Here is a 10,503-nt window from a genome sequence, read left to right on the forward strand (position 1 = left end):
ACAGCGAGCACGCGCGTGTATGTTGCAACACAACTACAAAATGGCGCCGGGCTTTGGATGGCTTCGACTTTGGATCACTTTGGGGCCGCAAAAATCATAAACTAGTTTCGGTTTTCTTCCCTCGCGCTGAAAAAAATGTTTTGCTCACTGATAATTTTGCTTCCCGTAAATAATGTTCACGAATGAAAGAGCCATGAATTTAAACAAGGCTAGAACTATTCCCGTTTATTTGTGATAGTGATTATATGGACACAACCGGTGAAATTTATCTGTTGGCGTTGCCGTGAGCTTACGTATGAAGTCCAAGTGCGATAAGATGCTAGCCCGCGCCGTTGACTGCGCGCGTGCGAGCAAGTGAGGGTGAGCCGCGCCGTTGACTGCGCGCGTGAGAGCAAGTGTTCGAGGGTGAGCCGCGATGGATAGTGGCTTGATGGGCAAGCAATGAAACGTGATAACACGCGCGAAAGCCGGGGGAAGGGAGGCGTTGGTTTAGCGCGCGTCTCCTCTTGCCGTTGCCCTGAAACCGGTATTGCGCCACACTCGCCCTGTTAGAGGTAATCTCCGATGGGTCCAAAAGCGGGGTGAGCCGAGGTAGAGCACTGCACGGGCCGATTTTTGCGACCCGGGCCCGGCCCGGGCCCGTTTTTACATTGGGCGGCCCGCCCGAGCCCGATCAAAACTTTTATGGCGCGACCCGGGCCTGGCCCGGGCCCGGAAATAATCTACGTTACCCGCCCGGCCCGGCCCGCCACCCCTTTACCTTAAGGCCGAGCCCGGCCCGAGCCTGGCTCTAAACCGGCCCGAACCCAGCCCGAGACCGAAAAATACATGTTTTTCAGAGTTGAGAAGCCCAAGAATAACTCACAGAAAGCCCGAGCCCGGCCCGGGCCCACGTCAAAAAACCCGAGCCCGGCCCGGGCCCGGGTCAAAAAGCACACGCCGTGCCCGAACCCGGCCCGAGCCCGTGAAAAAACTGCTCTACTCGGCCCGGCCCGGACCACGGGCCGGGCCGGGCCCGGGCTTTAGGGTAAGCCCGAGCCCGTGCAGTGCTCTAAGCCGAGGTAGCGTAATTTAAAGTTTCGGAGACGCGTTGAAGGAAAGAGGCAGCAGAAGCGTTCGGTCCCCTCTCTTTGCGCTCATCACGCCATCGCTGTGGCAGCAAGCGTTCGCGATCAATTGAGTGAGATCTGTTTATGTTAGCACGTGCGCGTGTGACCTCATGCTTGCTATTGTAATTAGTAAACGAATGTTTACTGCAATTTATACAGCCGATGAAACTACGAACCTTGCTTCGTGCAGTTGTCTAATACATTGCTATAGCTATCAAAGTTATGTCTTTCGGGGAAACTGCGACTTTTTGTTATTATATTTCTAAGGGGGCTCAAAAGCTGTGTAGTGTACGCTGATGTTTCTTTCTGATCGCGGAACGGAACGAACCGCGGTAGCCCAGTGGCTGTGGCATTGTGCTTCTGAACTCGAGGTCACGGGTACGATTACAACCGCGGCGGCCGCATTCCAATGGGGGCAGAATGCAAAACCGCTCGTGCACCGTGAATTCCGGGCACGTTAAACAACCCGAGCTGCTGAAAATTAAACTAGTTTCTCATTAGCGTGTATCTCATAATAAGATCTCGGTTTTGGCACATAAATCCTCAAAATAAAATTTTACGTCACAGAACTACATTTACAATCGGCACTGTTGAGTGCATCCACGGAACTTGTTAACTCGTTGATATGCTCTGTTTAGTAGCCAATCTTTTTTTTTTGAGATTTGCTAATGGTCATAATACAGCGTGACAAATCCTGGTATTTCTTAACACAGAAAACCAGCTATCGCTTAAACATGCGAGCTGTCAACAGACATGGTCAAGGAAAATCCACATTGCAGAACATGGGACGAAAAAAAGTCGAGGTTTTGACGGAAGCCCGTCGGGTCGGGAGGCATCATGAAGAAGGGTAAAAAAGGACACCGACCACTGAAGGAATGCAAGAAAAGACGGTGCGGCTCCCGTGACGCGAGCCTTGTTCACAATCTGATCAACAGATTGTGAACAAGGCTCCCGTCAGGGGAGCCAAAACGTCTTTTCTTGCATTCTTTCAGTGGTCGGTGTCCTTTTTTTACCCTTCTTCATGGGACGAAAGAGGGAGACATTGCATTACAACCAGGACATAAACCCTGAGGGTCTGCGTAAACCAGAAGCAAGCATAAAGCCAGAAGAAATTATCTGGTATTTCTTTCCTGCATTAAAATCTTTCGCCAATTGCTGCACACAAAGAAGTCGCGATCTTTCACGACGACTCTTCGCAAGCCATTGGGAGTCAATTGACTCATGCAGAAAGGTTGCACTCTTATTTTGTGACTCTACTCACGCAAAAGGGGTCTTAGCCCAGAAAAAGAGAGTCACGTTGCTGTGACTCACTTTTGACCCTTTTTTTTAGAGTGTACCGATCACCACATCTAACGAGAAGTTTGAAGCGTTGGGAATGCCCAACACGCCAATCGCACAATACGAAAGACTGGGGCAAAGCAGCACAGGAAGACACATCCTGCACAAGCTCCGTATCACGTACGCTGGACAAAGCAAGGATAAATACCCCATCGCCAGAGAAATCAGAGAGTGCATCATCATACCCCCCTTTGCCCAGAAACATGCACCCCGAACATCACGGAGAGCGGAGGAACGCAAGAGCGAAAGCACAGCATAGGAAGTTTCAAAACAATGCGAACGTGGTCTATGTAGACGCGGCAGAGCATGCAGACGGTCGACAAATGGCATTGGTGGCCTCAAATCAAGCGGGCCACTCGCTTGCCAGCGGCATCATTAAAACAGGAAAATCAGAAATCGCGGAAGAAGCGGCCATAGCACTGGCGCTCGCCTCCACAACGGCCAGCGTAATAATCACTGATTCGAAAAGTGCGCTTCATAACTTCGCTAAGGGAAGGATCTCAAAAGAGGCGCTACGGATCATGGGTAACTTTCGCGAGGAGCATGACGTTCATGTCATATGGACGCCAGCCCACTCCTTCCTCCCGGGCAACGAAACCGCACACATCCTAGCTCGAGAGTTAGCGAGCCGAGCAGGAACAACGCGGGCCCGAGTGCGGAGAGAGACCACATGGTCAATTATAATGAAATCACCAAACGCTACAAATTAGGGATGCAGCATTACCCTCCACCACACTCATCATTAAATAAACAGCAGGCGACAGCATGGCGCCTGCTACAAACACCTTCCCAAACCCGATCGCTTATAATCATTGTTATCCAGAGCTCTACTCAGATAAATTCAAAGACTGCAATCGGCGTGCGGACCTCAGACACATAATCTGGGCTTGCCCCAACATAGTGGAGGGGCCAAACAACACATATACGAACGCGGAGCAGTGGGACAGCGAGCACCAACTACAAGTCATCAGGCAAGCCGAAGATGCCGCTAGGAACCAAGGGCTTCTGGTCGCCATCTAAGGGAGGGGAGATGAACTCCTATTACACTTGCCGTTTTCAATGAAAGTTGTTTCTCTCTCTCTCTTGGCGCTATTGAACTTACTAATTAATTGCATTTACCTAATTCTTTCATTACTACTCTTAAGGGCGTGCTGCCAATGAAGCGTTTGTATAAAATTAAAAAGAACTTAACACTGGTATGTTTTCAATTAGGTACTTTTAGCGCGTTTATTTTTGCGGCTGATAAAGAAAGTCCGCGATGAAATGACGAATGTCACGTGACCGTCATCCCGCATAAAAAAACAGCGCCCTCAAACACGTTCCGCAGCAGTTAGTGAGCGTACTCTTTCCACGACGCATCTACCAGCAGTTATCGGCACTCTTTCCTTATCAAGACCAAGGCAGGCCTCGGAAACTCCGCTGGTTTTTTGTCCACGCGAATTGCAGCACCATCCATGAGTTGGATGCGAAACCAAAATCGCTTTTCCTCCTTTTTTCTTGTCAACGCTCTCTCAACTTTGTCGTTTCCTTCTCGCCTTCAACTAACGGCGGCGCGTCTGGCGCGGCCCGCACTCGTCGTCGGCCGTGCAGATAATGGCCAAAACGGCATCAATCTTTTTTTTTGGCATTATGCGGTCAGTTTTGCGGTTTTCGCCTTCCACGCTAGCAGTGTGGTACCCTACCGTTGCACATTTGTCGGCTTTTCCCCGCAATGTCTCGCAGCTGTCGCTGTTCGTGTTTGTTTCAATGGTGTGCAAACACATCAAGACGAAGTGAGCCATGCGACGTGAAATTCTACCGCATCATCTAAAGACAAAAGGTGAGCAATGTGCAGCTTACTTCCCGGTTTTTATTTGTGATAGTAATTGCGCGCAATCGCTCATGGCTGTCCGGTGGTGAGGCCGCAGCCTAGCTGATTTGAAAAAACCGCAACGATGCAGTAAATCGCTACGTTAACAAGGAGTGAACATAAAGATCCTTATAAATATAGTACCACTTGCGCGTATCGCAAGGAACGCGAGTGTAGGTGTGCGATTTGCACTTATTTCTAGCTAACTTGTCGCCCTCGTTTAAAAAAGCGTTTCTGAGAATTAAGGTTTACATATCACAACTAGTACTCTGCCGCCACGCGAAACGAGCTCAGTTTTTTATGTTCCAACTGCGATGTTATAATTCATGATCTTCACTGTTCTTCAGGATGGAAGCGTTTTTAACCTACGTTGGAAGGATGGACCTAATGGGTTTGCGCAGAGACGAGGTCAACAACCGCAGAGTATGCTCGTCGCACTTCACGGAGGTGAATTTCATGGACCGAGCGAGAAGCAGGCCGTGAGAAGCTATTCTGTACATTGGCCATTAGAACAATTACAATAAATTTGTACATGTGCGTACATGAAACACCATCCGCGTTTTGTTCCATTCTATAGTGTGTTGCACTGTCTGCTCTAATTCTGGTTTTCGCTAACGAACACAATAAAGTGAGTCCAAAGAACTGTTGTGTTGTAAGTGGAATTATATGTTTAGTACAATTTGGGTACATCCTTGCTTGTTTGTAATAATGAAAGCGACTGCGTGCATGAAAACGCAAAACGAATCCACTGCGCACAAGCACGCAGCACAGGAGAGGAGCGCGGAGCGCGCGCTTCGGCCCGGCAGTGCGTCTGATGTCGCCCGGCACAAAAAAAAAAAAAAAAAAAAGCGCGCCGCGGACAGCTAAAAAAAAAAAAGAGCATTGCGCGAGGCATGAGGGAAGGGTTCACTGAAGCGAGGAATGGGAGAGGGATAGAAAAGTCACGAGGGAAAGGAGAAACGAGCGGAACAAAGTTATCATAAAAAAGGAAGAAAAAAGTGCTATAGCGAAAGGGGGAGGGTAAAATAAAATCGTGCCGCTTTTCTTTTTTTTTTAGCCACCGTAGTACCGTCATCCATCCGCTAGGGCCTAACGGAAGTGCGCCTTGGCGCTATAGCGTCGACTGAGCGTCTGCTATAGGAGAACCAATGGGAATTATAGGAAGATTCATGCCCCTGACCAAGGCGCCGCGCTGTAGCGGGCGGGGCGCGTGAAAGAGCGCTAGCTCTGCCACAACTTCTACGAAGCTTAGTTGAGGCCGCTGCTTTTTGATTTACTAGGAGCGGGCAACACGCTGCAAGCCTCCCTGACCCGCAGCTTACTGCAGCTGCCGGCAGGTGCGAACAGAATTGTATGCTTGCGGCGTCGCGGCAGCAGCTCGCATCCCCTTATAAGTGAAGGCAAATTTGCACTTTTTTCTTAAGAACAAGGCAATTAACTGTGGCCAATTTTATACTAAACAAAGTAGACTCGAAAATACGATCTTTCTGCAAAACATGAACAAGAACAGTGGAGCGGTGAATGCAAAAGCTCTTTTTCGAACATTCCCAGCGAAATATACAGGACCCTGTATTTACTCTGGTATTTACACTACCGGCGACAGAACTCTCTAATAAAAGAAACAAACGGTGTATCGATGGTCGCATTTTTAGTGAAGCACATAAATATGTACCCCGCAGGCGCAGGCCTGGTTTCAGTTTTGCCCTGCAGGCTTCGTTCGTGTAAAAAAGCAAATGCACTTGAAATGCGTACACGTGCGTTGCGGACAACAAAACTGGCGGTGCCGCCGTCCAGCAGAGTGGCGCAGTGGAAGCGTGCTGGGCCCATAACCCAGAGGTCCGTGGATCGAAACCACGCTCTGCTACTTGTTTTTGCAGCATTTATTACGGATATACCTTCATATCATTTTGCTTATCGTACCCCCTTTTTTTCCATATTTTCCACATCTTTGGTACGGGGCTTTTACAGTTCCAGCGAATGATATAACATCTTGCTAGGCTTTGTTAAACCTTTAAACTCGTCGTTCTAATTCATTGTTAACTGCCAGTACGTTATTGATGGATGGCACTACGTCATACGCATAGTCTGAACGTTGAATGGAAGCATGATGTCGGCCAACTGCACGAGAAGATTGAAAGTGTAGAAAGTGTCACGAGCACGCTTCGTGCCTGCCTTGACGAAGCGGAAGATCGTCCACTCTGCGACAACCTGCATATGTTTTTTTTTTTCGGTGTGCCAGATATTGCAGCGGAAAATTCAATACATTCGGAAGAACAGATTTTAGATTTGATTGCAAAACGCTGAAGCTCACCCAAATATGTGATCACATATAGCTCGAGCTCATAGGGTTGGTCGCCTTCAAACAACAAAGATCACGACCATTAATAATTGAACTTGCAGCTTCCAAAACAAAGGAACAAGTTCTTTCTAAGCGTTCTTTCCTAAAAGGAAGCCGTGTGACTATGAGCGAATACTTCTCTGAGACAACCCAAAGTATAAGAATTAAGTAAATTAATAGAATACGGTAAAGGCCTACTTGGTCTCTTCAAACTTTGGTACTAGAAGCTTATCGTCGCAGAGAAGTGCACGTTACGGCTATGAACTATCCAACGAAGGTGTCTATGAAATAGAGTATATGGATGGATGGATGGAATAACTTTACTGAAAGGTCCTGCGGGCTACGGGGCGCAAGGCCTCATAGAGCAGGCTACTCCAACGTCGGGACCGGGAGTTCTAACTCTCTGGCCGCATCGTGGGCTCGCTGGACGGCCCAGAGCTGCTCCGCCCGGTCCGTGCTGCGTAGTGCTTCTTGGGGCCTGGCGGAGTCTTGATTCTTGTCTGTGTGGGTCCGACCACACGGCCAGAGCAAGTGATGTACGTCTAGTGTTCTAAGGTAATTTTCCCAATATGATGTGCACAGCTCAGGCATCTAGTGATGTAGTCTGTTCTGCGTGGGCATTGGAAGCACTGGATGTAGACATAATTTAAAAAGACAGCTAGATTACAGTTCCTGCCTATATCACTGCAAAAGAAGTATGAATAGGACGGATTCAAGCTGGCTGACGGTTTATGTAGAAGGCATCATTCCGAACGTGAGGCCGTGAGGCCTGGTGAGCTTATTGTGGGGTATGCTGTATATTCTGCGGTCTAGTTAAAAAGCTGGCACATCCCACGCCCTGTGGGAACAGATGTTATGCGACGCAGTGTGCGGGGTGCCTACCAAGTTAACAAAACGACCATGAAAGCACCAAGACGCAGGCGGCTGTTTCATGACCTACATGACACGCATGTCATGACATTCATGTCACGAGTCCTCAGGAGTCCCTTTTTATGCCTAAGAGACCTTAAGGCAAAAGCCTTTGTCATGCTCATTACTACGACTTCGACGATCAACCTTTAGCCTTTTCCTTCACTTAGTACCTCATCCGAACGCATTCCATTGATTTTTTAGCGTTAATCTCATTCTCATTTTTGCTCAGTCATGGTCATGACTATGACTTTTACCGCAATCCTTTAGTGTTTCCTTCACTTAGTACTCACGTCCGAACCCCATTCAGTCGTTTTAGAGTATTAATCTTTTTTCGCTGAGTCATTGCCATTTTTGCTCAGTCATGGTCATGACTATGACTTCTACCATCATCCTTTAGTGTTTGCGTCACTTAGTACCCACGTCAGAACCCAGTTCAGTGGCTTTTGAGTGTAATCTTTTTTCGCTGAGTCAGTGTCACTTTTGCCGAGTCAGGCTCATGACTATGATTTCTACCACCATCCTTTAGTGTTTCCTTCACTTAGTACCCACGTGCGAACCCATTTCAGTGATTTTTGAGTGTTAATTTTTGCTGGGTCATTGTCATGACCTATATGACACACATGTCATGACATTTCATGACCTATCACTTATGTTCTTCATACATTTCTGTCATACTATGCTAATTTTAGTGCCTACCAAGTTAACGAAACAACCACGAGAGCACCAATACCCAGGTGGATGTTTCATGAGCTACATGACACGCATGTCATGACATTCATGTCATGACACATCATTTATGTTTCTCATATACTCTTGTCATAGTATGCCAATTTTGGTACATGCCAAGTTAACGAAACGACCATGAGAACACAAGATGTAGGCGGCTAGATAGATAGATATATAGATAGATACTGTCAAAGTAGCAAATGTTCGCCAAGAAATGCTTCGCATTTAAAAGATCATGACGGCATGACGACGTGGCGGATAGATAGATATATATATAGATAGATATATAGATAGATAGATAGATAGATACATAGATAGATAGATAGATAGATAGATAGATAGATAGATAGATAGATAGATAGATAGATAGATAGATAGATAGATCGCACTCTAAAGGAGCCGGAAGTTCGCAAAGAATGCTTCGCATTAATAACAGAAGAGCCGAACTACTTGAAAATGGCTTAGGCCACATTGCCAAGCAAGATGTATCCTGGCCAACTTTCACAGACAAATGCAATTGCTTGGCCTCTCAGCTAATCCCGGTGTGGCAAGCCTTTATTGACTGTGCGAGGAGACATTTGCTTCTATACGTGGCTCACGGGAAATTTTCTGCGCAACCCGAAAACCGATTAACTCACAACTTCCCACCTCTCTTTTGAGTAAGCCCCCGCTCCCTAGGGAAACTATGCGAGCCTTCCTCGCACTATCACCCACGCAAGGTCCGATTTCCAAATCCCACGCTCTTCCCGGACTTCTATATGGGAAGAGAAAGCTGCCGGAGTCTCATTATGATTATTAGGGAACCAACTACGCGCATTCGAGTGGATCGATTCAACACCTACGGTTCCAAACGCCGTATCGATGCGTCCTTACACGGAAAGTCGGAATTCTGTCGCTGGGTGGTTGTACATGCTTCTTCCCCGACTATCGGGCTTTTTCTCACCAGGGATTTCAATTTCGAACCGTCAAAATTTCTCTTCGCTGAAAGCTTCACGAAAACAGAAAGATGGTGGAATATATTTCAGTCCTGCTTTATTTCCCTGACTTTTAGAAAGCGCCTCGAAAGAGGTGACGGGGCATTTTCTTACACGAAATCCCTGAAAAGTAAAAAAAGCGCGAAAAAAGAAACAAGAGAGAAAGCCATCAGTAATAAAAAAGGCTCCAGTTTGACACAAGTAGGAGCAAAAAGCATCAGAAAAAGAAATGACGAAGCCATATAAAAAATATCAGTAATCAATCGAAGTGCAAACAGGAAAGCGGTGCAAGTAATTTAGCTTGGTCGAACAAAGAATATCGCGTTAAGCCAGGCCATCAACTGGGGGAGCAACGTCTGGGCAGAAAATGCTTTCCTAAGCAGCTTTTACGTACGCGTAGCTAGTTTCGCTTTCCTCATTGAAGGAGAATGAAGTGATGAGAAGGAGGAGGCTGAGGGAAGTTGCGTTCACAAGAAAAAAAAATGGGGAGAGGGAGAAAAAAACAGAAAAGTGGGGATATTGTCTTCACTTGTGATATTAACGAAGGAGGTAAGGGTACTGCTGTTGGTTCTACCAAGAAGTACTAGTGATAACAGCAAAAATATCCATCAACTTGTCAGCAGTCGATGTACCGTATGTACTCGATGGCAACGCGAGCTTTTTCTTTACTTTCGTTGCTTGAACTCCACCCCCACGTTACATTCGAATAAGGGCAAAATTTACGAGTTTAAAAGAACTTTACAAAATTTCACGGTTTTCTGCATTACATTGTCCACCTGTACCTTTACATGTCGATTCAACCCTAGACAAGCCGACTGAAGTCAAATCTTTTTTGTTCGCATCGGACGCCATTTTCGCCGTGCTTGTGACTGGTGTTACGGTTACGGTGGTGCAGTACCCTTCGACGTTTCGCCCTTCGACTACGTTCATTCGGAGCGTTAAGACGAAGCAGCGCGTTCGGTATCACGGCCGCTTCCAGAGACGAGTTATTTTGATGGCCGAGGAGCTGATAAACTCCGCCACAGCTCGGCTGCTTGGCGTCAATGAGTCGAAGTCAGCCCTCGCCTTACAATCGTGGTGGCGTTACATTCGAGTAAACTCGGTAAGTACAGTGCGCCTAGGTGTCACATAAAACTGGAACTATGCAGATACAGAAATCAGACATGAAAAATATACAGATGGGTAACAGAATTTGAGCTTTAAAAACACATGTTCGCTTAACCGTCAAGCGGGAATAGATGGCAAAGAGTACGAATT

At 47.1% G+C, this 10,503-nt stretch overlaps 1 non-coding gene across 1 annotated transcript; it reads left to right on the forward strand.

The window, feature by feature from the left end:
* The first annotated feature begins 6,088 nt into the window (after nt 1-6,088).
* On the forward strand, nt 6,089-6,160 carry Trnam-cau (transfer RNA methionine (anticodon CAU)). Its single transcript has one exon. It is a non-coding gene; the product is annotated as a tRNA-Met (tRNA).
* The last annotated feature ends 4,343 nt before the right edge of the window (nt 6,161-10,503 follow it).

This window comes from Dermacentor silvarum, chromosome 2 (genome assembly GCF_013339745.2).
Source record: "Dermacentor silvarum isolate Dsil-2018 chromosome 2, BIME_Dsil_1.4, whole genome shotgun sequence".
Classification (NCBI taxonomy): Eukaryota; Metazoa; Arthropoda; class Arachnida; order Ixodida; family Ixodidae; genus Dermacentor; species Dermacentor silvarum.